The sequence below is a fragment of the Macrobrachium nipponense genome, chromosome 34 (genome assembly GCF_015104395.2).
Source record: "Macrobrachium nipponense isolate FS-2020 chromosome 34, ASM1510439v2, whole genome shotgun sequence".
NCBI classification, from domain to species: Eukaryota; Metazoa; Arthropoda; class Malacostraca; order Decapoda; family Palaemonidae; genus Macrobrachium; species Macrobrachium nipponense.
Genome location: NC_061095.1, coordinates 25017534 through 25043342, shown reverse-complemented (window position 1 = coordinate 25043342; position 25809 = coordinate 25017534). Strand labels below are relative to the sequence as shown.

Sequence of the window (25809 nt, the reverse complement as noted above, 5' to 3'; positions counted from 1 at the left end):
ATAAATACCTTGGGAGGATTTCGCATTGCTTATCGGGATCGTGAATAACTTCTTAGGATCATGAAAAACAAATGCAATATGCATAATTTACGAGGATCCTGGATACGTTACGAGGCTTAAGATCAGGTTAAGATGACCGTAAATATCGCACGATTTATGAGTAGTTTGTCTGCAATAACTTATGAGGATCGTCAGTAACATATGTGAGCCATGAATATATTGTATCAGCAATAGCTTGTGAGAATACATTTCATAGATGAGTGGCTGGTAAAGATGCCGGTATGGTGCTTGATTGTTAAGTGACGAAAAAACTTATGAAGATAACCAATTTTAAACTGAGCTTGCTGAACCATTAATGACATAAAAATGTGGTATGATGACCATAAAAGTCTATAATATGTATGATAAAAGCAAATCGTGTATAACATAACTTTTAATGGTCATGAATATTTCATAAGAGCTGTGAGTAATTTATTAACAACATAAACTAATGATGTCTGGGAACTACAGTCATGTATTAGGGCCATGAATGATCTACGAGAATCGTGAATATCGTACGAGTGGCAAGAATAACTTGAGAAACTAAAGGTGTGTCCACACTCCAGTAATGATACGTCAAACACATGTCGGAAGCTTGTCGCCAAAACATCAAATGCAGAGACTGAAAAACTGCTAGCTACCGTCAGTGGAGAACGAAACTTTTGACAAATGTAGGATAATCGTATGAAGCACTTGTTAGGACTTTCAGTAAAGCGTTGGTTGAATTCAGCCTGTTTGTGATATGTTTGTGTAATGAGGTGCAGACGTATGGTTTTGAGATGTTTTACCATAGTAAGGACCTACTCTAGATCACCAACAGTTTATGAGGGCACCAAAACTTGTCAAGAATCATGAGTGTCTTAGGGGATTCACGAAGTCCATATATTGCACAAGTGTACATAACTCACGATAAACATAAGAGATTTGAAGAACGATGGTTAGGTGTTCAAAGTCAAATTATAGAAAACACACACTTAACCAAATGGACAGGACAGATAGCAAGTATGAATTGGGTTACAGTATAATGATCGTTCAGAAGGTTACTATGTAAGGAAGACGATCAGAGCGGGGTAGACACAAGAGAAAATGGAAAGACGAATGAAAGACGACCTGCTATTGAGTACTTCAGTGGAGACTGACGAGCCACTTCAAAGGATTGAGATGTCTCAAGAAAAAGGTACAGGAAAGGGTCTAGTGCGAATGGCTAAAGATCACAGCGGCCCAGGAAAGGCAAGGAAGAGGCCCCAGTACTAAAAAGCACCGTGTTAAGTCATTTAGAACGTTGCCTTTTAGACAAACATCTAATCGGTGAGGTGGTGGGGGAAGGTGAAATTATTCTCCTCGATAAAAACAGAAAACGAACCACAATCCCTCTGGAGCAAAACAAAACAGCGGACAGTAGTACCAACAGCTCAGCCCTCCTCTTGTTATTCCAACTGACATCACACCGTGGGCGTTTGTGGGCGTCACAAAGGGGCGATCCAGAAAATAGACGTAGGAAGGGCAGAGGAAGGGGAGGTCGAATCATACGAGATAAGGCCTGGGCCCGTGATGGCATTATCATCTATTCATGGAATGCTCCCCCTAAACTCATCAGCTTCCATCGATTTTGCCCACTGCTTGAGCATTACAAGGGACGGGGTGGGAGACAAGGCGCAATAATGATCCTTATTATTCCCTGCTCTGCGCCTTGTTCTGGAACACGTGGGCTCCGCTGCTGTTCGTGCTGCTGTTGCTTGGAAAGTGTTAAGTGTTACTTTCTGGGATGAAATTCATTTCGTTTCCGTTTCTCTCGTCTTTTTCCTATTTTTGCCATAAAGTTTAAGTCGGGGGTGGAAAGGACAGGACGCCTGGATATGTGAGAGGGAGGTAGGGAGATGATGTTCGGGAGACTTGCTTCAAAAGAAAGGGAAAAAAATGGAATAGTTTTTATTTCTTAGCTTGACTTAGAAGCTTACGTAGGATTAAAATAAAGTGGAATTGTTCTGTACGAGGAAAATAAAAGTTAGTGGCACTTATGGTAAACGAAAAAAGGAAGGAAAAAATTAATAAGTTTTAGTTCTCCGCTTGACTTAGAAGCTTACGTAGGATAAAAAAAAGTGAAATTGTTTAGTAAGAAGAAAATACGAGTTAGTAGAACTTACGGTAAACGAACAACGGAATGGAAACATTTAATAGTTTTTATTTCTTAGCTTGACTTAGAAGTTTACGTAGGATAAAAAAAAAAGTTAAATAATTTTGTAAGAGGAAAATGCGAGTTAGCAGTACTTATGGTAAACGAAAAAAGGAAGGGAAAAATTAATAAGTTTTAGTTCTTAGCTTGACTTAGAAGCTTACGTAGGAAAAAAAAGCAAGTGGAATTATTTTGTACGAGGAAAATACAAGTTACTAAGAGACAATTCACGGAACTGCCCCATTTGCTGTGATTATATTTAGGATTATGCTTTCCACGCTCCCAGACCATTTTGTAGAATCCAACTGAAAATAACATTGAAATGAATTGTAATTTTTGCTTGACAAACTACACTGAATTGAATTATTCATTCGAGAAGGCCAACTATGCGTTGCTCTTTCACTCACCAGCCGGGGTTATTGAACCGTGTTGTCTGCCTCTAAGCAATTACGCGTTTGAGATCTTCGCTGCCGATACGTCGCCTGGTTTTGTGAACAGACTATGAAACAATAACGCTCTGGGCAATCTGAAATGCCTTCCAGTGAAGGGGTATGTATACGAGTCTGTAACATCACTGAAGTCCTGATTTCTCCTCCGTGCGCTGGTTCGAATCCGTGAGAGGACGAAATTATCATCTTAAAAATCCCCCTTCGGCTAACAACATATATACATATCTATATATGCATACATATGTATATCATATATATAATATATTCACACTTTTTCCTTTACAGAGTGCGGCGTTCCAGGTCTTCACTTTTGGCTCCCAGTAAGTATTTCAGAACTGGTAGTTTTCCTAAGGATGCTTCTTAAAAAAAAAAAAAAAAAAAAACAAAAAAAAAAAAGGTACGTAATTCAAAACCACAGTCAACGGAGCCAAAATGAGTTCTACCGGGACTTCACTAAATTGCTTTGGAATTGAACCCATGCTCTTCTTAGAAAACTAGGAGTTTGTCCTTACGACTGAGATGTGTAATTTGAGGCCAGATGAGGTGAAGTGACTACGGAAGGTTGAGAAATCAATGAGACTTTTCCTAAATGAAGGGACAGATTCCCCGGACTCCCCTGCTGATATCTAAACATCATCATAAGTGCAGGATCAAGTAGCCTGACGAGTGAACTTGTATTTCATCAAACAATGATCAAGTATCGACGAATCGACAAACAGAGGTCTAATTAAAGAGTAAGTGAGCCAAAGGCAGCACTCTCATTAAAATAAGTCACCCTTTTTTCCGCAAATAAACAGCATTCCAGCTCAGTCCGAGAGGGGTTTTAACCTTAAAATTCAAGTAATTTTCCCAACGAAGTCAATTCCCAAACAAGTCGACTTTTTAAAAATCAACAAGTTATGTTTCCGAGATATATCTGTTTTTTTCATCAATTACATCTCCCGGCCAACTCTCCTCTCCCTTCTCCCTCCTCCTCCTTGTTCTTCTTTAATGGCCTCCTTGTGATTATCTGGAATCTGTGCCACTTAAAGATGCTAAATATAGCGAAGAGGAAGAAGAGGAGGAAAAGACCTCCTCACCTTCGCTCGATACTGAAGGACACCAAAAGAACGACAAGAACGACTCTATAAACGATCAAGTGGTGTGATTCCAGTACATGAATACGAGAAATGCATATGAATTCTTGTGAAGAAATTCAAGTATACATGACATTCACCATACCATGAACTGTATACGAATTGTGAAGAAATTCAAGTATACATGACATTCACCTTACCAGGAACGAGTATGTACGCTGGGTTTGTACTCCCTGCACGTGATCTGTTTATTTATTCATTTGTTTTTCGCTTCAAGAGATGAAACAAGCACAAAAGTGTCTGTATCTATCCAAGAGACTATGGAAACAAGAGGAAACTGGTACAACTACCTCTTGGCAGATGGAAGATTATGGCATTTTGGGAACACAGATCCAGGGAGAAAATTCTAAGGTGGGGTTCCTCCAGGATAATATCTCTTGATTTCTCTCAGTGAGCTCGAGAACGGAAATATCAGAAATAAAAGAATTTCTTAAGCTTTTCAATCCCAATATAAGGAAGGAAATATAGGAGCAACAGGATTACTGGCACACTATGTGAACTTTCGGATAGGAGAGGACACATCCCATAAGCGTTTTTAAGTGAAAATTAACCTCTACCATATTTCCTTCGAGTTTCTTTCTGTTTTGTTATAAAAAAAGCAATATCAGGTAAGTTATCTCTCTAGATGCACACAGTTGTTACTATTTCAGGCTATTAGAAACGCGTATTTTCAAGTATGGTCAAGAAAGGCACTATCAGGGATAGCCGTCTCGCCACTTCTAAACAGAGGAAAACGACAAACAAGAACAGAAAAATCAGATAAGAGAAGGCAAGAAAGAAAGGGTCTGAAGGAGGTTACTGATCAAAAGGGAGATAAGGAAAAGGAGACAGAGCACAGACTCCAAAGAACGCACCAGATCTACTTCTGTCAACAACGCCAGGAAAGAAATCGATCAGACAAGAAAAGAGAAATCAAGTTAAGAAAGAAAGGTCTTGCCCACCTGGAGTTTGGGTCAAGACGACCCTCCCAAATTCCTCAGTGGAAGATGATCAGATATGCGTGAGACAGGATGGGATAGACAACAAGACACCCACACCTGTCAAGACATAAATTTGATGATTGACGTATTTCTAGGATGTTATTTTTCATGAAATAGGAACTGCCCACGCAATAGCAATAAACGTCGAGCAATCATCCTTCTTGGGAACTTATTTCTTGTGCCTTGTAAGTAGAAATTTTCCCCACTGGAAAGAACATGCAATGAAAATGTTGACTAAACGTGTATGCAAGATATTTATGGAGGTTATTTAACTGCCTTTCATCCTTTTCTGTTAAAATAACCGGTAAAATTAAACGAGATCTGGGTGCTTCATCCAGCAAGCGGGTGGTGGTCCTAAAGGAAAAAAATGAAGGGCTATCACTTTTTTTTTCATGCCCAAAGGGTACCTCTGTAAGCGAAAATGCAAAACGTGTGAGGAAAACAATATGACTGTGACATTAGAGATAATTTATCTCTCTCGATAGCTAAAGCCAAAACAAGAGCACCGTTGACGCCATAAAAAATTTTAAAATGAAATGGAAAACTCAATTACAACGTGAAGCGTAATCGAAAGTCTGGTCTAGACAAAGCTCATTTAGATGAACCAAAATCGTAAACAAAATCAGGACAAATATTATCAGGTCTTCACTTAATTGTAAAGTTCCATTGCAACAAAGTGAAGAGATAGTTTTTATCTTTTCACAATGCGGTATTGTTTCTTTTACAAATGAAATCTATAACAAAACACAGTTGAAATGAGGAAAAACTTTTGAGATAACCAACTTCTTGATCATTTATTCTTTTCATAAGGTAAAGTTTTCATTCTTAATAACTGTAGGATCATAACATTAAAACACTGTCCATCCATAAATAATTTTAAAAAAATGAACAAATTTAAATTTTCGGAAAAGAATGCTACGGATTTTCTTTCATTTCCACGTATTTTGCCTTTACAATTACCACACATTTTATACCTATTCTTAGCAAGACCCTTTTCTAACCTTGGCTCTAAAATCAGCAGCCGCTGGATAGTCGACCAACCTGCGCCCACTCATTTGCCTAATGCATCCAAAAACCTTTTCCAGGCTAGCCTGATTTAGCAGTTGTTTCCCCAACACGGGGGAACGGTATGTGGAAGATATAAAAATGATTTTCCCAAGTTTTACCAAGAAATGTTGTCTTTATTCTTATCGAAGAATTGAGAAATGCCTATTCGCCTCTCTCCTTTCCCAGGCTACTTCATATGCAGCGCTTCATTATCTTATATATTAAATTCCGAGCCGCTCAATAATTGCCAATGGAAAACCTCATTTGTAAGTCTCCTACGCTGCGAGTCGCTTTGGGAATGTGGCGCCTGACTTTATGGCAGTTCTTCGCAATTCGAAACAAAACGAAATCAATTACCTTCGTCAGGAAATTCGTTACGTTCAGGCGCTTTTTCATATAATAAAGTCTCGCACTACCATATCCATCTATCATGTGGGAAAATAAAAGTACAATATCTATCCCGCCCTGAGAGAGAGAGAGAGAGAGAGAGAGAGAGAGAGAGAGAGAGAGAGAGAGAGTGTCTTTACATGGAAAGGAATAGGCTAGATGAGGAAAGGGACCCAATTGGTTTTGACGTCGAAGCCCATTCGTCTTTTAGATGATGATTTCCAGGCTGTGACGAAGAGCAAATGCAATGTTTCCTTTAATTATCAGTTTCACCTTGGACGTACATTCTGTACGTATATTTATTTTGTCCTTTTCTAATAACTTACCTCATATTTCTGTATTTCCTATTACTTTCTGTCACTTTTTTCAAATGAACGGCATATTCATTGGAACCTTGAATTTCAAGTCATTGGCCCCTGTAGGCTTGTTCATTATCTGGGTAATAATAATAAAGATAATAATAAACATAGAAAATGTACACGTGAATGTAAAGAAGCAACTGGAATTACAAAAGATTCAACCATATAAAAACAAAGTAAAGAATTCCACTCGGCAATGCAAATGCCTTGCTCTGAAATTCCAATTATTTTATACCATTTCATGTATTTAATATAAACTAGTAAAAAATTCCACGAACCACACACACACACACTAACGAATTGTTTCTAATTCCGTCTGAACTCTGCTACCAAGAATCTTTTTCCCAAGCGATCACTACCTCCGTTCTTTTATTCGCCGTCCCACGCATGCAGTCGCTCAAAATACGATGGCATATCGCCTTGCAAATAAGAGGATAGTGGGCTACAGGGGGAGACAAAGCGTATATTAGGAGCGATTGCATATGTATGACCGAAATTTCACACCGTATGAATAAATTTCACTGCGCCAGCAGGTACCGGATTCGTCCATTTTTACGTTCAATGCTTCCATATTTCCAAAATGCATCCCTGTGTTCTATTTCCAAAATGGATTCCTATTTCCAAAAATGCATCCCTATTTCTAAAATGCATTCCTTTTTACAAAAATGCATCCATATTTCCAAAAATGCATTATTTTCCTAAATGCATTCCTTTTTCCAAAAATACACCCCTATATCCAAAAATACATCCCATTTTCCAAAAATACATCCCATTTTCCAAAAATACATCCTATTTTCCAAAAATACATCCCATTTTCCAAAAATACATCCTATTTTCCAAAAATACATCCCATTTTCCAAAAATACATCCCAATTTCCAAAATGAAACCTTATTTCCAAAAATACATCCCTATTTCCAATATGCATTCCTTTATCAAAAAATACATTCCTATTTCGAAAATGCATTCCTATTCCCAAAATGCATCCCTATTTCGAAAATGCATCCCTCTTTCCAAAAATGCATCCCTATTTACAAAATGCATCCCTTTTTCCAAAAATACATCCCTTTTTCCGAAATGAATCCCTATTTGCAAATGCATTTATTTTTCCAAAAATACATCTATATTTCCAAAAATGCATCCCAAGTTCCAAAATGAATCCCTATTTCCAAAATTACATCCCCATTTACAAAATTAATCTGTTTCCAAATTTGCATCGTTTATTACCAAAATGAATCCCTATTTCCAAAATGAATACCTATTTCCAAAATGAATCCCTATTTCCAAAAAACGCGTCCGTCAACAATTGGAAATTACAAGTGAAAATACCGAAACGAAAATAACATACTGGAAATGTCACGGAAATGAAAATAACTCTAACCATTTAAGCCCATTAAAATGTAAATAACTTTCGGCGACGAATGTTAATGAAACTGAAATTGTAATTTGGATCAAAACCCCAAAGCGACTTTTTCCAGATTTAATGCCGAGACGGAAAAGCAATAAATGTCGTGCTTGAGCTCTCTCTTATTCCCCGTCGTTCGTTTCCGTACGTCTCTCTCTCTCTCTCTCTCTCTCTCTCTCTCTCTCTCTCTCTCTCCAGTACAGGCTTGCACTACTCAGTGTTGCCATTTCTTTTGATTAAAAGGTAAGGGACGCATCAGACAAGGCAGTGTTGCCACCTCTCTCTCTCTCTCTCTCTCTCTCTCACTGGCTATCCAAAATCCGTGTTGCCAGCTCCTTTGATCAAAGAGAAGGGCATCTCTCTCTCTTCTCTCTCTCTCTTCTCTCTCTCTCTCTCCTCTCTCTCTCTCTCTCTCTTCCCAATAATCAAAAGGTTGGGGTAGTAAATATAGGTTGCAGTGTCACCAATTCCCACGCTTGGTATAGCGCATGACTCTCTCTCTCTCTCTCTCTCTCTCTCTCTCTCTCACACACACACACAAACACACATCTACAACATGCAGTTTCCCTTACATCAGTAGTACTTATTTTTTTCCGTAAGTGAGTGAATTCAAATTTCATACCGTTACGCCCTAAAATATAGTCGAATTTTGTCAACACAAAACAAAAGACAGAAATTAAACGACCTTATGCGTACACCGCTTTATTAATTTACATTCTATTTAATGCATCTCATCCCTGGTGCTTCGAGGGCGAATTCCATTAACTAACACAAAATATGCCAAGACATAATTTACAGAAGCAATACTAAAACGACGGAAGGGGAAGAAGGTACATTATAGCCATCTCCTTTAATCACCCGGCGATATATTCAATGGCGCCTTGGGTCGATTTCCGCGATAAAATAAACCTCCGGGATGTCGGCGATAATGCGAGGTATTATGGAACAAAATTCACTTGTGGGTTCGGAAAATCTCCTTTTTTGTAAACAAATGCCCCGGGAGAGACTGGCGGGTTTCTCTGAGCGATAAGAAACGAGGTTTTTGGTGGGAAAGCGCGACAGCCGTGAAAGGGTTTGAGTAAACATCGCTCACGACAAACTGGCAAAAGGTAAGAAGTCTCTCTCTCTCTCTCTCTCTCTCTCATTGTAGCAGTTTCTAATACGAAATCGAGTAGCCTCTCTCTTTCACTCATTGCAGCTTCGAATCCACGATTGAGTATTCTCTCTCTCTCTCTCTCTCTCTCTCTCTCTCTCTCTCACAGAAGAAGAAGAAGAAAAAGAAATATCAGATATCTTATACGAGAAAAAGTAAAAAAGAAAAAAATTTAACAGAAGGGAAAATTTTAATTAAAAGAATAAAATGAAAAACTATTAAGTAAAGCAAAAATATTTATCATGCGATGCCCTCGAACAAAGAGGTACAGGAAAAAGTTCGTTACAATGGAGCAAAATGACCAAAAGCAACGATGCAATGATGCAATCTTAATAATGGGAAAACTAATCAATACAGGAGAGGTTGGTTTAAACTGAAGAGACTTCATACTGAAGACATGGAATGAAAAACGAAAACAGAGATTCGAAGATAATTCAAGAGAGATACCCTCCACCTCCAGAAATCAGGAATTGAAACGTTTTAACAATTGGCTACAAAAAACTGGCCTAAAACATTAAGTTAATTTGACCAGTAATGAATTACAGATCATCAAAACGCAACTCCACAGCGACACGAGAAACAAAAGCATGCTACATTAAAAAGATACTGCTGACAAACAAGGCCATCTTTCATTTCTCCGAGTATCAAGGCACGCGCTATTAATTTTTTTTCCCGGCACTAACTAACTAGAAACCGTCTGTTGACTCTGGCGTCCATTGTCGAGATATATTAGGCGGGTGTTTGTACAAGGAGAACGGCAGAAGTAAAGTCAACCGCCCTTATGATACAGCAGGTCATTAAACATGCAGGAAAAGGCCATTAACAACATTCTCCTCTCTCCTTTTATCGGGCGGGGTAGGGGAGGCGACCCTCGGCGTATTACGTGTGGCTGCATAAAGCTAACGTATTTCCTTTTGGGCATAAATAATGGATCTTTCCGAGGTATAGTGGCCGCCGCGGTTTCTAAACCGATATGTATCCACCTTTGCAGCGTTTGGTACGAACCCGTAGTGGGTTACCGTAAAAACATAAACAAAAGACTGCAAATATCATAAACATAATGACCCCCAAGAAATATTAGTCCCATATAACGGAAACCCCCCCCCCCCCCCCCCCCCCCACCACCAAAAAAAAAAAAAAAAAAAAAAAAAGCATGGGTAGATTCGGCATGGGAGTTACTAAGCCTAATCTGTTAGAGTTTAGTTTGCAAAAATTATAAGTTTCTCGAGACGAATAGAGGCAATTCGTAAAAAATAAGAATAGAAAAAAATACGTCATGACTCGAGAACTCGGCAGAGAGGTGACTTTTGAGTGCTCGTTATTTGTTAAAAGGCTATTTACAGAGCAAACCAGCATTTCCCCAAAATAGCTCTCTCTCTCTCTCTCTCTCTCTCTCTCTCTCTCTCTCTCTCTCTCTCTCAGACACAGTCTTTCTTCTCCTTCTCAGATCTGTTTTTCCCCTTTTAGTTTCATGTAAAAGAAAACTATTGTGTCGGCTTTGTCTGTCCGTCCGCCTTCATATCTAAAAGACTACTGAGGGTAGAGGGCTGCAAATTGCTAGGTTGATCATCCACCCTCCAATCATCAAACATACCAAATTGCAACCCTCTAGACTCAGCAGTTTTATTTATTCAAGGTTAAAGTTAGCCAGGGATCGTGCATCTGGCAGCGCTTTCCGGAGCCATGGGACGCACCCTCACTCTACCGCATCTGGTACGCAACTGGAGAGCTGCCGGTCATAGTTGATGGTTTTATACAGCATTATACGTTCTACGGGAAACTCGATTTCTACTTGTTTCTTGAATTTGAGTGAGTGATAATGACCAAAGCCATTCCTTTCTTTGGTCAGGTTATCTCTCTGGGAAGTCAATAGAAATTTCTGTCCCAAGGACTCCTTTCTTAAACGGCGCAGGATTTTATGGCAGAAACAGGGAAACGAAAGGACTAGGGAAGAAAAGTGTCTTGTTTTTATTACATTTCAAGAAGAATGTTTTTATTATATACTTCAGGAAGCGAAATAAGGGGAAAAATGAAATTCTAGGCGTGAATGGAAATCCTATTCTGTTTATTTAGGAAACTGGTTATCACACACATTGACCATACATTTACAGATATAATATATATATATATATATATATATATTATATATATATATATATATAAAATGTATATATATATTATATATATATATAATGTTATATATTACGAATATTATATATAATATAATATATATATAATATATATATATATAGATATTATTTATGTCATATGTATATATATAAAATATGAATTTATGCCGAAGGCCAAGCACTGGGATCTATGAGGCCACGCAACGCTGAATGGGAAATTGAGAGTAAAGGTTTAGGAGATGGTGGAGAGTAAAATGGAATAACAATTATAGAAACGGAGGAGCAGCAAAAGGGATGAATGAGGTTGCAGCTAGAGGCCGAGGGGACGCTGCAAAGAACCTTAAGTAATATGCCTACAGTGCAGTACGTGAGGTGCACTGATGGCACAAACCCTCCCATGCGGGGTAAGTTTAGAAATGAAAATTGTGTAATGGTTTCTAATAAATAGAACTACACTCGAAGGAAGCCTATGGAGTAAACTAGCGCCATAACTCAGGCTACAAAGCGAGAGAGAGAGAGACATGGTTCGTGAGTAAATAACCTTCCTACAGCATCATAATAAAGGACCCTCCTGAACAATGCAAAGAAAACAGATGCAAAGGAACCTTCACAACGTCACATAACTCCGAAACTCACAAAAGAGGAGTCTCGGACGTTCTTTTTTTTTTTTTTTTTTTAATCCTTATAATGCGGAAGAAATTTTTCACCAACAGTCCAAGACTCACTATGTATCCGGAAACACAAAAGAGAGGATGAGATATATTTGGCAGCTCACGAAGATGAAATATCTGAACATTTTATTCTATCTCCGCCCATAAAGAGAATCGCTATAGTTATAATCTCTCTCTCTCTCTCTCTCTCTCTCTCTCTCTCTCTCTCGTAATATATCCGTCTACCCATTTAATTATATGGAATTTATATTAAAAAAAACTCCATCTCAAAACCCATACACCTAATCTCTCCCTACTATATGCTTAATATGAAATCGATCTGAAAACTTATCTAGTATTTTTCAGCTCCAACTAATACAGCATTTCCACTCTCTAAGAGACTGCACGTACAACAGTCTTGAAAGCAAGCGTTCGTGTCTACCATTTACCACATTTGTTTCATAAACAAATTCAGTCTGTTATGAGACGACCGAGGAAACGGAGGAAAAGCAAATTCTTGAATGATATTCCAAGTGCAGAATCTGACGAATCATTTTTATGTGAAAATGCTATACAAAGCGCATGTACAAACTTATATATATAACTTATATAGATATATATATATATAATCTATATATTATACATATATGAATATATGTATATATGTATCTATATATATATATAGTAATATATATATATATATCTATATATTATATAATATATTAATTATAATATATATATATAATATATATAAAATATATATATAGTCACTAAAGCCCTGATTTCTCATCTGTCTGCTGGTTCGAATCCACGAGAAGACGAAATTATTATTAACTAAAATATTCCCCCTCGGTTAACATATATGAATATAAATTAATTCCGACGTAGAGCGAATTGGATATTAAAGGACATTTGTAGCTTAATGCACTTATATGAATCACGGTGACGTGATGAAAATTCATTAAAAAATATATATATCTATATGTATATATCTACAAAGGTGAATGTGTGTCTGCGCGCTTCCAGAACATTATCCCCTGTCGCCCAAAACCGCTAGAACGCGGCTAGATATTCTGAGGGGATAGGGTGGAGGTGGGGCCCCCATGGGGCCCCCCCGGGGAGTGTTGTATGAGTGGGGGAGGGGGGAGGGGTCGCATCGCATCGGGTAGCAACAGAAAGAACCGGCCTCCTCCCGAAATGCGAAAGAATGCAGAATTCGCAAACGAGGCGTCTTTTCTTTATATATTTTGTTGCGTCGGTCTTCTTTCCTCCTCTCCTTTCTAAGGAAGGAAGGAAGACGCAATAACGGAGCGAACAACAGGAAGGAAGGAAGGAAGGAGATTCTGAAACTCAATTACGATCCTTCAGAAAAGGCCGTGTAAAATCGGCTATCCTGTCGCAGAGACCATTAGGTTTTTTTTGTTTTTGTTTTTTCTTTCTTTCTTTTTGCACTCCTGCCCTTTTTTTCGCTCATGCTACAAATGGAGTTTGTTTGATAATCGTCTTGCTCTTGAGAGAAAAGCTTTCCTAGAAAATAGATAGAAATAGACCATTCATCTACAATATGATTTCCACGCTTTGATGGAAACAGATAAAAATAGACTATTCATCTACAATATGATTTCCACGCTTTGATGAAAATAGAGAGAAATAGACTATTCATCTAAAATATGCTTTGCTAAGACATTAAAACCTTTACACTGAGTGCAATATAAAGCATCAAAGACTGTGAAAACTGTCAGATAAGTGATTTATAATAAAATATATATTCTACAAGCAAGAGTTTTGTATACCAATTATACAAGCCTCATGTGTAATGGTTACTATAGTTGATGCTAACGAATCTCAAGGTGGCATTATCATGCCCTAGAAACCTATCGGTCAATAGTGAGTGTGAGTGCATGCACATGATACGTAAAGGAAACTGCTGTCCAAATAGGTATTAATGAATATCGTCAATTAGTTGATTTCCAAATTTGGAGGGCTTTGTTAATTTATAACGCTGTTGACTATAATTCACAGGTGAAATTGGACGCACCGTTGACCGTTACATTCCCAGGGCATGATCGTGAAACCTTCAGACTCGTTGGGTATGGGTATAAATGCACATTTATTCTCCTCGCTACCTTCAACCTTCGAAAAACGTCAGTCTCGTGGGTCTGTCCATAAAAAGAAAGGCCTTCGAAAAGAATGGAAAGGGATACTCACGAATAGTTGTCAATAACATCTAAACGCTTCAGTTACTACGACGGGATCCTTCTCAATGTCTCATATAGCCATCTGCATTGCAGGGTCTGCACAATGCTTAGGTCCCATACCTTATTTTTGTTTAATGTGCCTTGTACCATCGACTCTTTGTTAGTGTTTGTTTGCCATCTGTTTCAGCAATCTCTCTCTCTCTCTCTCTCTCTCTCTCTGCGTCAATAACCTCGTCATTGCGACGCCAATAAGAACTAACAAATCAATCAACAAAATCTCTCTCTCTCTCTCTCTCTCTCTCTCTCTCAGCTACATATTTCTCAGTTCTTCTAGCCAAACGCCGTTCAAAATCTACTTTCGTACAAAAACAAAAACAAAAAATGAATACTGAAGGGAATAACTATTTGTCAATAGTTATTCCCTGTCTCTGCCGATTCTTTCCGAAATTCTCTCTTTCTAAGGTGTCTGTTTCCTATGGGTGGTCACCTTTTATTTGGGAAGTATACTATTATCTTCTCCAACATCAAGTTCCTATTTCGTCCACGAACACAGCTCAAATGAATACGGTCCTAAGCTAAACATATGAAATAATATCGAAAAATTATAGTTTGTCAGGGAAAAATTACATCGGCCGCAGCACAGGAATGTCGTATGTTACCGTACATCACAGTTCCCCATTGGACGAGTGGATTTCGAGCTCGGCTACCAATCCGGTGGTCCAAAGTTCGATTCTCGGCTCGGCCAACGCGGAACCAGAGGAATTTATTTCTGGCGATAGAAATTCATTTCTCGATATGATGTGGTTCGGATCCCACAGTAAGCTGTAGGTCCCGTTGCTAGGTAACCAATTGGTTTCTAGACACGTGAAAATATCTAATCCTTGGGGCTAGCCCTAGAAGAGCTGGTAAAACTAAGATATACTTTTTTTTTTCTTTTAGACCGTACATCACAAGGAAGCGTGCTTATGACTGAATGCGAATACCAAAGTATATAGAATAAACTCCCTTATTCTACATACCTTGGCTAATACGAAACGGAATTAGTAAAATTCGTTCTTCAATTTCTCTTTGAGACTTCAAATTTAAACCTAGTGTTTGGCTTAAGGACCGAAGATGAACTAAAGCAATTATTCGGTATAGATTCATCACTGAAATCTTTTTGGCCTTAATGACTCTTAGGAACTTTTAATTCTCGATGAATATCTCACAGCTTTGAGGGCACACGTGGAAATCAGTGGTTCCTATACTTCTTGCTTATAACCACCCTTAAAACAATTAATAATTTGGGAAATGATTATACACTCACACGCAAAACAGGATAATCCTTAACAAAACACAAATCCTGTATGCTTGTGCAAGTATATAAGAATGTGAGAATACATAGCTACAAAATATACTTCAAATACTCTTTATATAACAACTGTTACGTAACGGTGCAGCCAAACATACTCCTGACACTGACAAAAAAAAAAGAAAAAAAAAGTAGTGCAGCAATAAGCAATTTGGCAACTCTCAGTTTTAAAAAAATGCAAATTTATGATGCGATTTGGCTAACCAACTTTAATGTATAAATTATATTACCTGGAAATATCTAACTCCCAGGTCAGTTATTATACGAAGATGGATTTAGGTATTCAAGACAACTAACTTTTCCATATATCTAAATGACAAATGACTGAATTAAAAAGACTATACCAACATACCAACGCCTTTCTGCTTTCGTACAGATAATACGCACAAGCTATTCAGCACCAATCTCTCTCTCTCTCTCTCTCTCTTCTCTCTCTCTCTCTCTCTCTCTCTCTCCATTGATTCTAAACTGTCATCACCGTTATTTATGACAATCCAATTAGTGTCTAGAGTGAATCCTGTGACATTTCCTACGAAAACGCCCTGAAATTGAAATCCACATCATCCAAAAAGAAATAGAAAGTCAAATATTCCCGTCTCATAAAAAGTGACGTTCGCCGACGTAATTCATTTTTCACATCGACGATTAAATCCTGGAACAAAGACTGGAACTCCTATCAACATGATTCATGAATCTGATAAACTCTACCAATAAATCAAGTATCCAAAGGTTATTATTTATCGTTACGAACGGAAAGGAAATGCGCAAAAACAAGGAAGTAAATAAGTAATTCATATTGCAAAAAACAAAATATAAAATAGATAAATATAGAACAAAAATGTTACAAGCTTAGTGGTTAAACGTTGAATAGAGTAAATTGTTATAGAGGAGTAATATAATAAGAACTAACCAAAAAGGAAAACTTAAAACTGAAATGTTAATGGGGATGTAAGAAACATTAGTGACCAGATAAAGAGGAAAAATATTAAAATCAAATCTCGAAGTGTGAAAATATGGGCAACTGAGAAAAATGGCAAAACAGATAACGAACCTCCAAATTAGCTATAGACTTAAAAACTAAAATTAAGAAAAAAATTGAATCATTTTTTGAGCTGACGAAAATCGTTATATTGTCTATAAATTAAAACAACTCTGTAAAAAAAGGAACAAACATTCAGCGCCGTAAAAGGCCAAGGTGAAAAATGGTAGGAGAGGCGAAGAGCAGGAGGAAGGAGGAAGTTCAGACGAAACATAAACAAACACAATAAACATGGCGCTAAGATCAATAAACATAAACAAACACAATAAACATAGATGCTTGAATGCATACCGAGGAGGAGAATCACCAAAAAGGAAACAGGTAATTGAATCCCCTTGGAAGAGGAGGTTGAGAGAGAGAGAGAGAGAGAGAGAGAGAGAGAGAGAGAGAGAGAGAGAGAGAGAGAGAGAGAGAGAGAGAGAGATGATTTACTACAGCCTGTTGGGTCTGAATCTCAAGCTGATTTAATTTCATCAATAAACAGATTTAAAGCATCGAGATCTCCTTCCACAGTAATGCATTGTTGACAGAGAGAGAGAGAGAAACTGACTGTCTGACACTGGGATGCGGAAATTAAAAGTGATCAATAAATGCATACAAGGCATCAACAATTTCGATAAAAGTGATACTGAGCTTGAGAGAGAGAGAGAGAGAGAGAGAGAGAGAGAGAGAGATAATAAATCTGGTGCTGGGATCCGGAAATTACAAATGACAGATATATATATATATATATATATATATATATATATATGATATATATATATATATATATATATATATATATATAAAGCATCAAGAATTTCGACTGAGAGATACGAAGCTTGGAGAGAGAGAGAGAGAAACAATAAGTACTAAGAATAAGTCTGTTGCTATGATCCGGAAATTAAAAAATGATCAGTAAACAAATCCAAAGCATCAAGAACCTGATGAGAGAGAGAGAGAGAGAGAGAGAGAGAGAGAGAGAGAGAGAGAGAGAGAAGAGAATTGTTTGTTACCAGGATCCGGGAACTGTTTATCTTATATCTATTTCAGCTGAAGAGGGAAGGAAAGGATAGGAATACAGCCGACCAGAAATAGAGAATGGCGATTTCGACAACTCCTCTCGAGGGGCTGTTCCTCGCATTTCTTTCTCTGCATCATCAATAACCTGCTCTTCGGCTGCATAATCAAGGCCACCAAAAATAGACTCATCTTTCATTTGTCTCGGTATAATGCTTGTTTGCTTGTATGTTGTTTTTACGTTGCATGGATCCAGTGGTTATTCAGCAACGGGACCAACGGCTTTACGTGACTTCCGAACCACGTCAGAGAGAGTGAACTTCCATCACCAGAAATACTCATCTCTAACCCCTCAGTGAATGCCCGAGAATCGAACTCGCGGCCACCGAGGTAGCAGGCCAAGACCATACCAGTCACGCCACTGAGGCGCTTAATGCTGCATGAGCCGCGGCCATGAAACTTTAACCACCTCCCGGTGGTGACCTGTCTTATATCTTTACCAGACGTGCCATTATGTTTAACTTTAACCTTAAAATAAAAGCTACTGAGGCTAGAGGGCTGCAATTTGCTATGTTTGATGCTTGGAGGGTGGATGACCAACATACCAATTTGCAGCCCTCTACCCTCAGAAGTTTTTAAGATCTGAGGGCGGACAGGAAAAATGCGGACGGACAGGTAAAGCCATCTCAATAGTTAGCTTTTACAAGAAACTAATACGACCTGAAAACTAAAATCACTTTGATGAACACTTTACAGAAAACTTGTTACAGGACACTCGATTTCATAACACTGGAAAAAAAAACTCTAAAATAATCTGGTCTCTTTGGACGTCTGTTATTTATTCAAGAGAATTATTATGATTGATTATGCTGACGGTTTAAGGTTGCGGCCTGCAAATTTATTGCTGAGTAATAAATTTTTTTATCTTGGCGCATCACCAAAGGGAAAATATTCATGACAGGCGGCGTCTATAAGTATGTCATTATTTATAAGAATGATACGCGACTGTTACGTATATTATCTCTCTCTCTCTCCTCTCTCTCTCTCTCTCTCTCTCTCTCTCTCTCTCTCTCTTTGTCCTTTTATAACTTGATCTTTGTCTTGACTGCATACAAGTTTATATATAAATATATATATATATATATATATATATATATATATATATATATATATATATATATATATATATATATATATATATATATATATATATATATATATATATATATATATATATATATATATATACATAGTATATGTACATCGAGATTAAAAGTCTTCGTTATTTATGATGCAAGATATATCCCAATCTGACTATACTCTCTCTCTCTCTCTCTCTCTCTCTCAAATTTCATAACAAAGCTTCCATATACTGTTTCACCAAACCTAATCAAGAACGCCCCTCACCCCAACTTTTTTGTTTGTTTGTTTGTCAGTAAACCGCACTAAAAAAACTGCTATGATATCCGATCCCATCATTCCTTTAATGTTATATGACCTGCGGCATTTACGAGGGGTCTGTGTTGCGCTGGCCGATGAAAAGCAGTAAATTCGACTTATCTTTTATGAGCGGCAGCTGACGTTGGAATACAAATGGCTAATGATGCGCCCTGTCTATACGGATGGTTGGCTGGTGAGGACGCATATACGGTACACGCATGTATAAACAGAAATACCTTAAGAAGCTTGCGTGACGAAGTCTGCAACGCAGGAGCGTTATAACTTCGATGTAAAATTACAAAAATACTTTTTTGTTTTACAAAAATACTTTTTTTTTACATTTACTATAGACAGATAATTTGCTAGGGATAATGCATGTAAAAGTTTAGCAAACTAATGGCAGTTTACTATTTTGAGAATAAACCAGTTTGAAGAAATGTCGTTTGAAATTTAGATAAAACGACAGAATTAAAACTCGCTCATTGTCCTATTTTGTTTCAATATCAATATAAACTCGTCATAATCTGCATATAAAAACACAATTCATGCAGAGAATCATCCTCACTTGCACAACATTCTCGGCAAAGATGGCAGAATCTCGTTACTTCAAAACATCTTATTATGCCACGGCCCCTGACTCAGTTGTTTATCCAACTATGCCTAGCTAATCATTAATTTTCTCATTTAACATTCAAATATCCTAGCAAGGTCGTGCGTTAGTGCAGGGAGTTTAACGCCCCCGTTTGGGATGAGTTTAAAGTTAAATCAGAAAAAGAACATTATCATCAATATAGAAAGTTAAGCAGCTCCTGAAAATGTAAAGAGAGCAAATGAACTTTCACGACGGTCCTAGAATATTTCGGTAACGAATAACACCATGGAAGGTTACTGACAAAAATAAATAAACTGAAGTTCGTGAAACCTTATAATAGACTGTATAAGGCTCGCAGTTATTCTTTAGTATCTAATAAATCAACGAGTATGTTAGAAATTGATTAAACTACCTTATGAATCTTTTTCGAAACCCCTTCTTCAAAATCATAAGCAAGGACCTGATCGGCGTGGCAACGCAATAAACTTCGATTATTTTAATTTATATTTTTTAAGTATGAGTAAAGATCACTCTGTAGGTGCATGACACCATTTGTTTCATTTTGACATTGATGCAGCTGGGAAGACATCCGCTTGGCGGGCCGTTTGCCAGCAACTGGTTATATGGTTGGAAGGTGGCCAGCAGTGTTGCATCAAGAATGCGTCATGATTGCGTATTAGTTCCGACAGGCGGATCTTTTAGTCTTGTCGCTAATTTATGACTTCCTCGTCCCTCCTATAACATGCCCTTTTATTTAAAACTTTCGTCTGGGACGTTACGTTTATGAAACTAGCGTGCGTCTGTTTGTCTCGTGGTTCCTCGGGAGACTAAAGTGGCTATCTCCGTTTTTAAAACTTGCATGCGTCTGTTTGTCTCGTGGTTCCTCTGGAGACTACAGCGGCTATCTCTCAAAAGGTACGTTTTTAAAACTTGGGAGCGTCTGTTTGTCTCGTGGTTCCTCTGGAGACTACATTGGCTATCTCTCAAAAGGTACGGTTTTAAAACTTGCAAGCGTCTGCTTGTCTCGTGGCTCGTCTGGAAACCAAAGAGGTTGCCTGTAGTAATCCGGCTATCAGGAGCTTATGGTCAAGGTCGTTCATAGAGTAAGGATTAAGGATTTCAGCTCAGCTTGGACAGGACGAAGAACCAGTTGCCTGATAAAATGACGAGATGAAATTGGGTTGGAAGTAAAAAAAAAAAAAAAAAGAGAGAGAGAGAGAGAGAGAGAGAGAGAGAGAGAGAGAGAGAGAGAGAGAGAGAGACATAAAAGATGTCATCTGCTTAGGTTTATCGTTTCCCAATCGAAGAAAACAATCCTTTGAAATATCTACTGGATTCTGATGTCAACCTGGATCCGTATACGAGTCGGATTATAGTATATAGTATATTATTATATATATATATATATATATATATATATATGTGTGTTTTCACCAAAGGTCGTCTTTCCCGGAAACTCCTTTTATAAGCAAGATTAATTGTAAATTTCAGATTGACATTCGGGGAAGAACTGAACGAGTTTATTTAAGTTCCCATTCCATACACCAAGAAGTAAAAATAACATCAAATTCTATAGAATACACTTCCTTTTCGTAGCATTGTCTTCTTTGCGAACAATTGCCCCTCATAAATGACTAACAAAGGTTTACTATAAGATTCTAATTATTGAATTGTTGGAAAAGGTTATTTGTAGCACATCCCTTATATCTAACTGATAGTCGCGTTGAAAATGAAAGCGTTGATATATCCTACGGTATTAACAGGAAAACAGAATTCTGATTCCATTAGCGTAAAATACACAATAACGAAAACACCAGACCTTCACATTCCACAAGTAAATGGAACAGAAAGACTATATCGAAATATGCTACATTATCGATGTGATATTTTTACCCTAATATGTCCTTACTCGTTCTAAAGTCATGAAACAGAAGCAATCATAGCTATTAGAAAATTCTCTTGAATCGTTTAAGTAATTGCTAAAGCGCCCTACATCACTTTTACGAGAGAAACTGCTTTGAAAATTCGAAAAGTTGGTGAACCCCCCCCCCCCCCCCACACCCCGTGCGCTAAGACCAACGAACAACCGGGAAACAATACATTACAGATAATAGACTATGATAAAGTACAGAGCAGTTACAAAATTCAGTTTATGATCCATTAACGGTACAGCATTATATCAACCATGAAAATGTTCTCCGCTTTAATAACGAAAGATTATTATAAAAGAATTTACCGTGCTACTTTGCCTTGCTATTTACGCGTCACCTCTGCGGTGCTATAGTAGATTGACATCAACCGTGCATTTGATGTCTAGGCCAGTCCCTTACGACGCTCCTGATTAGCTGTTGATAAGCCAATGAAAGGGCTGGAAATTCTGTCTTTCTCGAGAGTTCACATGGGTAGGATCCATGTTCCACCTATCCTGAGGGATACGTCTTTCAAAAGTACCCCTCAGGAGAGGTGGAACACACATCCTACCTATATGAACTCTCGAGAGAGACAGATTTTACAGCCCTGTGATTGGCTTATCAACAGCTAATCAGGAGCGTCGTAAGGGACTGGCCTCGACTACAAATGCACTGTTGATGTCAATCTACTATAGTACTAAACAAAGCGGAAGCTCAATAGGGCGCAGTGTTTTAGTACTAGCCCCTCAGGGATCACAGATATCGTTTATCATTAAAATTTGTCGAACAAAAAATACATAAAAGGGGTATATGATACTTTGATACCTGAGGGGCTACAACTAAACAAGGCGTCCCATTGAGAGTCCTGCTTAGTAGTAGCACATCGGAGTAGATGATGCGTAGATAACAAGCCAAGCACCCAAAAGTAGCACGGAATTTAGTCTCTCTCGTCGGAGGGTAATATAATTCTCAGAATTATCGGAATACTCCTATCAGAGGATTCAAGTCCAGGACGAACGTAGTACCTGAAGCATCATAAATAAAGCATGATACCCCTCAGGAAAGAAATGTATTTATTAATCAAACGAAACTGAAAAAATATGCACGTAGCTGAAGTTGGGTCATGCCTTGGGACCCACAATTCATTCATATGCCTCGGAGAAAATAAAATTGGAAGTTTCAAGAACTGAAACTTGAAAATACACATTGAAGCTTAACGATGTTATTGCGGCGATAACTGGAAATGAAGATATGCCAGCAGCACGAAGCACATATTCCTAAGCATTTTTACGTAACGTGTACCGAAGGCCAAAATACATGAGAGGGGATAGGCAATAGAATGAAAACAAGTACTACTGCAGCAATGGAATCGGCTTACTTATCCCACGGGCAATTCAGACCCTTGAATAGTCCATTAGCTTCAACCAGACATGATGCATCAAGTGTTATAGTTATAAAGTTACTGAGCAAATCATACGAAATAAGTCTACTTTATATTCACTAACTATAGTGTTTTGCATGTCTGTCATGTCAGAAGTGACATCGGTACCAGTTATAATATTAGGCGGATCAAGTTTTACAAAATACGTGTTTATGTTATGAAAACAATTCTGAAGTTTCTGTAGATAGCGAGAACAACTGGAGCAACAACAGGAGCAACACCACTTAAAACATGGCGGTCCCCGAAGAATCCCAGGAACAAAATCCATATGGGTCTTCGAATATGCCTGAGGCTTTTAAAACTATTCCCATTACAAGACACTGTTGACTGTCAAGAACTTCCCTTGGAGCTTAGTCGAGAGGAACCTGTATTGCAATGTACTGTGCAAATGAAAAATGTCACGTAAGAATTAAACTCACTACATTCTTGACGTGTAGCAGACATATTTGGTGTAAAGAAAGTCTTTTCAGATAAGGCTGTTTAAAAGACTTAGGAATATTATTTTTCCTAGGGAGAAATCACCTTCTTTTATTCTTGAGGCTTCTCGCTGATCTGAATCTCTTAAGTAGAATTATCCAGAAAATTTAAATTATTGCCAAATTCAGAGAAACCCACAATGACACAAATTCAAAAAAAGAATTTTCATACCGATTCCTCAAAATCAGATATGGACCTCATGAGCCACAGTGTAAAAAGCAAATATTATGCCAGACTACCTGAATAGGCAGTGTTATTCACAGCACAACTGACAGTTTTAGTACATACTTTGCAGCTTAAAACACATCTAAGAATAAGGAATATGGACTCTCTCAATCAGCTTAATGCTTTCATGCTTCAGTCCAAAAGGCTCATTTTGGTATCCTTGGAAACGGTTATAGCACAAAAGAAGGGTAAAATAGCAGCACTTTCGTACGTGGTTGGCATATAAAAGGTCCCCATTGTGATATGAAGAGGCCCATACTGTCATGTATTTTAAGGAAATAACTGTAAATGGTCCATTAAAAAAAAAATACAAAAATATAAGCGATAGTATCCAGCCTTGGTCATCTTTCTTCCCATTAGAAAGACAGACACATGACGCGTTAACAAGATCTTTAACGTAATATTTTACCCTAATGGAAATAATACACATGAATTTGCTTACTATATGTTAATGACATTGGGGAACATACAGATCTACTACCAAGATAATATGTGAACTCGTGACAGAGAAACACCTAGCATAAATCCTTGGCAGAAATGTTGAGAGAAGGGTGATATTCATGTTAAATTTCTTGTCAAAAATATAAGCGGAAGATAACGATCAATTTCTCGTTCGCCTCTCATCATATTAATATATATCTTCTTGATTTGAATTTTAATTTAATCTTAATCTAAACACCACCAATATTTTCATAAAAGTGCCGAATCTGTCCATTCATGGAAATCTTATTTCTAATTAAGTTTTGTAAATAATTTTAAAGCAAGCTAAATGTGTCAAATTGCAAACAAATGTGTATTCAAATATTTAAGATTCTGTCATGAAAAATTTCTTAGTCTTATTTTGATCAGGTCAGAACTAGGTAAGGGAACTTGTTTGTTTGGTACATTGGCCTCCAAATGAGACAAATAGATTTCCCCATACTTCAAGATCACCGACTTGAAAATATTAATTCCGTCTTTAATATATTCCACTAACAATGTCTCACCCACAAATATCAATGCCAGTCCAAGCAGGCTCGCAAATGTTTTATTCTCGTTACCAATCCAACAGGAAACTTTCTTGGTATGGACGAATCGATGGATGTATGGTGTTTAAGAACCAAAAAGAAGGCACTAGAAGAAAGAAGTCATCCAGTAACGTAATGAGCTAAGAAATTATAGCCAGTGGAAAGAATGGCGATGAAAAATGTGGCATCTTAAAATAAAGTCCCAAGGTAGAAAATTATGGGAAACTGAGGAAGTCTGATGAACATTTAAAAATCAATAAAACCGAATCTTGCCGAACATTTAGAATGAAAATAAATTGCAACGGCCTTTGGAGAGAGAGAGAGAGAGAGAGAGAGAGGAGAGAGAGAGATAATCTTGTCCTAAGAACGAACATTTAGAATGTCAACAAACTGCAACGGCACAGAGAGAGAGAGAGAGAGAGAGAGAGAGAGAGAGAGAGTAATCTTGTCCTAAGAACGAACATTTAGAATGTCAACAAACTGCAACGGCGAGAGAGAGAGAGAGAGAGAGAGAGAGATAATCTTGTCCTAAGAACGAACATTTAGAATGTCAACAAACTGCAACGGCCTTTAGAGAGAGAGAGAGAGAGAGAGAGAGAGAGAGAGAGAGAGAGAGAGAGAGAGAGAGAGATAATCTTGTCCTAAGAACGAACATTTAGAATGTCAACAAACTGCAACGGCCTTTAGAGAGAGAGAGAGAGAGAGAGAGAGAGAGAGAGAGAGAGGAAATCTTGCCCAAGACCAAACATTTAGAAAATCAACCAACAGCAACGGTCTTCACCAAATGCATATACACCTGACGGCATCGTCGTCAAACGGGGTTTGGGGGGCGGGGGGGGGATGGCCAGTTACTTATCCCGTGTGGTTAAGGGAGGCCTCATAGTGGCGTATCCATAAAGTCTGCAGCTTCAAACCCATAAAGTCAAAAGTTTCACCGAGCTGAAGAACTAAATGGCCCCTAATGCTTTGTTTTGCACCTGGTCCCACAACTCGCCCTGCCGAATTTTTCCCCTCAGGGAGTTGCAGTGTCTGTACATTTAAGAGGATAGAGGAAAAACGAGAGAGAGAAAGGGTTAGGGGAAAGGAAGGATGGTAAAATGAAAATTCTTATTTCAAGCTATTTATAATTTGGGATTTGTATGACTATGAATCACATACATAAAAAGAGCCCTTTTTTTAAATATTTTACGTAGACCAAGAACAGGCTACTCACGTCGATACATGC

The 25809-nt window shown here is 37.9% G+C and overlaps 1 protein-coding gene and 1 long non-coding RNA gene across 2 annotated transcripts in view; one reads left to right on the top strand and one right to left on the bottom strand.

The window, feature by feature from the left end:
- The window catches only part of LOC135207984 (uncharacterized), a 399748-nt gene extending 396699 nt beyond the window's left edge, over nucleotides 1-3049 (top strand). The window contains exon 7 of the long non-coding RNA XR_010313093.1: nucleotides 2947-3049. This is a non-coding gene — a long non-coding RNA (uncharacterized LOC135207984). The remainder of the gene's footprint in view (nucleotides 1-2946) is intronic.
- Nucleotides 1-25809, bottom strand: part of LOC135207981 (uncharacterized) — a 309193-nt gene that overhangs the window by 263283 nt on the left and 20101 nt on the right. The gene's annotated exons all lie outside the window — the stretch shown is intronic.